This window comes from Vespa velutina, chromosome 3 (genome assembly GCF_912470025.1).
Source record: "Vespa velutina chromosome 3, iVesVel2.1, whole genome shotgun sequence".
Lineage (NCBI taxonomy): Eukaryota > Metazoa > Arthropoda > Insecta > Hymenoptera > Vespidae > Vespa > Vespa velutina.
This window is the reverse complement of record NC_062190.1, coordinates 10322267-10324766: the sequence shown is the minus strand read 5'-3', so window position 1 is coordinate 10324766 and position 2500 is coordinate 10322267. Positions and strand designations below refer to the sequence as shown.

Genomic DNA, 2500 nt, shown 5'->3' with positions numbered 1-2500 from the left:
CGGTGACTTTTGGAAAAGCATTGTCGTCATCCGTGTCAGCTTCATAATTCGATGAAACTTTGACTCGATGAGAGAGAGAGAGAGAGAGAGAGAACGAATAAGAGAATGAGAGAGTGAAATGGAAGAGAAACAGACCGGAGGCGTCCTTTGACCAAGGATCTTGATGTGGTCTGAAGTTGGCAGAATGACAATTGCGTCTAGCTCGAGTCTCCGTTAATACTCTCCTCGCTTCGCCGGATTATAGTCTATCTACCTACCTACCTATCTACCTACCTACCTACCTACCTACCTACCTTACCTATCTACCTACTGCAATGTCGAGGTTATTATAGAGGAAAAGCCTTAGCCGCATTTGTGCCGTCTCCCGGATATGCGTGGGATTTCATACTTGATAAGACATTTCTTTTTTTGCTTATGTTTTTGTTTGTTATTATTATTATTATTATTATTATTATTATTATTATTATTATTATTATCAAGTCCAAGGCAATATTATATCGATAAAAAGTTTGAATTTTTGAAATCTTTAAGATTCTTCGAATGTCTTAGAGAAAATAAAAGAGATCCCTATGGATATCGAATAGATACGACGATCGATAAAGAAAACTGGGATATCAAAGAAGAATATCTTTCTTCTTGTTACACTACGACTTACATTTTTCTTTCCCGATACGCTCGCTATGTTGGCAACGATCCAGGACGATTAACGCGTAACTCAGGATTCGGTAACGCTACTCGATCGTCGTTGCATTGGCCATGCAAGTGACTATATCGATGAAAAAATAAAACAAAGAGAGAGAAAGAGAGATAAAGAGAAATAAAGACAGATACACACCATAAAACACGTCTCCTCTCTCGTGATACGATTAGGTTAAAGCCGACGTATACTACTCCAAGGCCGTTTGCCAATACGTTTGTCTTAATTCAGTATATATCGAGATGCCAACCGTTAATGGACCCGAATTTGCTTCCCATTAAGATGAGATACGAGCGTGCGAGATGTTAGCCCGCCAATCCTTCTCCCTTTCCCTCCTCTCCCTCAACCTTCGTCCTTCTCCTCGTCCTCCTCCTTCATCTCATCCAACACCAGCAACACCATCTCCGTTAACCCTATCTGAGTCGTTAATTTTAACGATCGTTAGGGCAACACCGACGTCGACCAATCCGGAAGAGAGACGGCGACGTCTATTAACGATCAGAGCATCCTCGTATCGTCCAAGAGAGGATATATCGATGCGAAATGTCGATGGTCTTGGACATTCGCGAGCTTATTCCAAAGAGGATTCGTGGCGTAGATCGAAGGATTTAACTGGATTACACGATCGAGTAATTTACAATTTTCATAGGCATCCAAGTTTACAAACCTATCTCCTTGAACAATGTCCTCTATGTTCACGAGAATTGCAATTCATCGGGGCAAGGGGGGAGTAGGAGACTCGATAAGATCAATCGCTAAAATTGAACGTTATCTATGGTTTATCTGTCTATTATATACATAATGATATAGGATTAATTGACCAAATGATGTTTAGTACCAGTATCGCGTCTTGTGTCAGCTCGTAATAGCTTGGTATAGGTCGAGGTTAGATCCTTCCCTTATGATAAATCCTCTTATCAACGTAATCTTAATGAGTTACCCGAGTAATTATATCCCTAGGACTCGTTATGAATTATTACCGCGTTACATGTATAATGTTATAACGCGTATTCGTAAAGAAATAAAAAAGAAAGAGAGAGAGGGAGAGAGAGAGAGAGAAAGAGATAAAAGAAACAAACGTTATGAAACTGAATAATCACATATTTCGAAAAAAATAATCGAAATAATTCGTACAAATGATAATTCTTCAGACGATTTACAAATTCGCTTAATGACAATTGTAACTAATTTTTCATTTTTCTTTTCTTTTCTTTTCTTTTCTTTTCGACAAGGAAAAAGTTCCGCGGAAGGTGAAGGCACGGGCGATTAACTTTCAGCTACGGTTGGACTTGTTAAAGAAACGACCCAACTCGTTGTTGGCCGTACTGTTCGGTAAAAGGTACCACAGCACCTTATTTCCTTTCTTACGATGCCATTCCACATATTTCTTGTCATAAGTCCCTCGTTCTCTAGGTTGAAATGACACGTATATACCATAAACCAGTTCGTTATCGTCTAATCTACAAGACCGGTAACACGTTCCGCGAAAGATCTTATCTAACGACAATAATTATTTCCTTAAGAAAGAGCTTTTTTAATTCCACTTAAACGTCACGGCAAAGTCGAATGTCGTTAATTTATTCGTGCTAATTTATTCGTTATAATTCCATCGGATATCTGTGATATATATATATATATATATATATATATATATGTACTTATGTACGTGTATATATGTTCATTTTGTTTTTCCGCTTGCTTGCCCATTTTACTTTTTCTTTTTTACTAAAATTCATTAGGTAAATAAAAATGTGCTGCTTAAGTTATTTTTTTTTTGTCTTCGTCATTTTCTTTTTTTTTTTT

General features: G+C 37.6%; 1 protein-coding gene across 5 annotated transcripts in view; it reads right to left on the bottom strand.

Moving 5' to 3' along the window:
* The window catches only part of LOC124948095 (bifunctional heparan sulfate N-deacetylase/N-sulfotransferase), a 297073-nt gene that overhangs the window by 119359 nt on the left and 175214 nt on the right, over positions 1 to 2500 (bottom strand). The window lies entirely within an intron of this gene.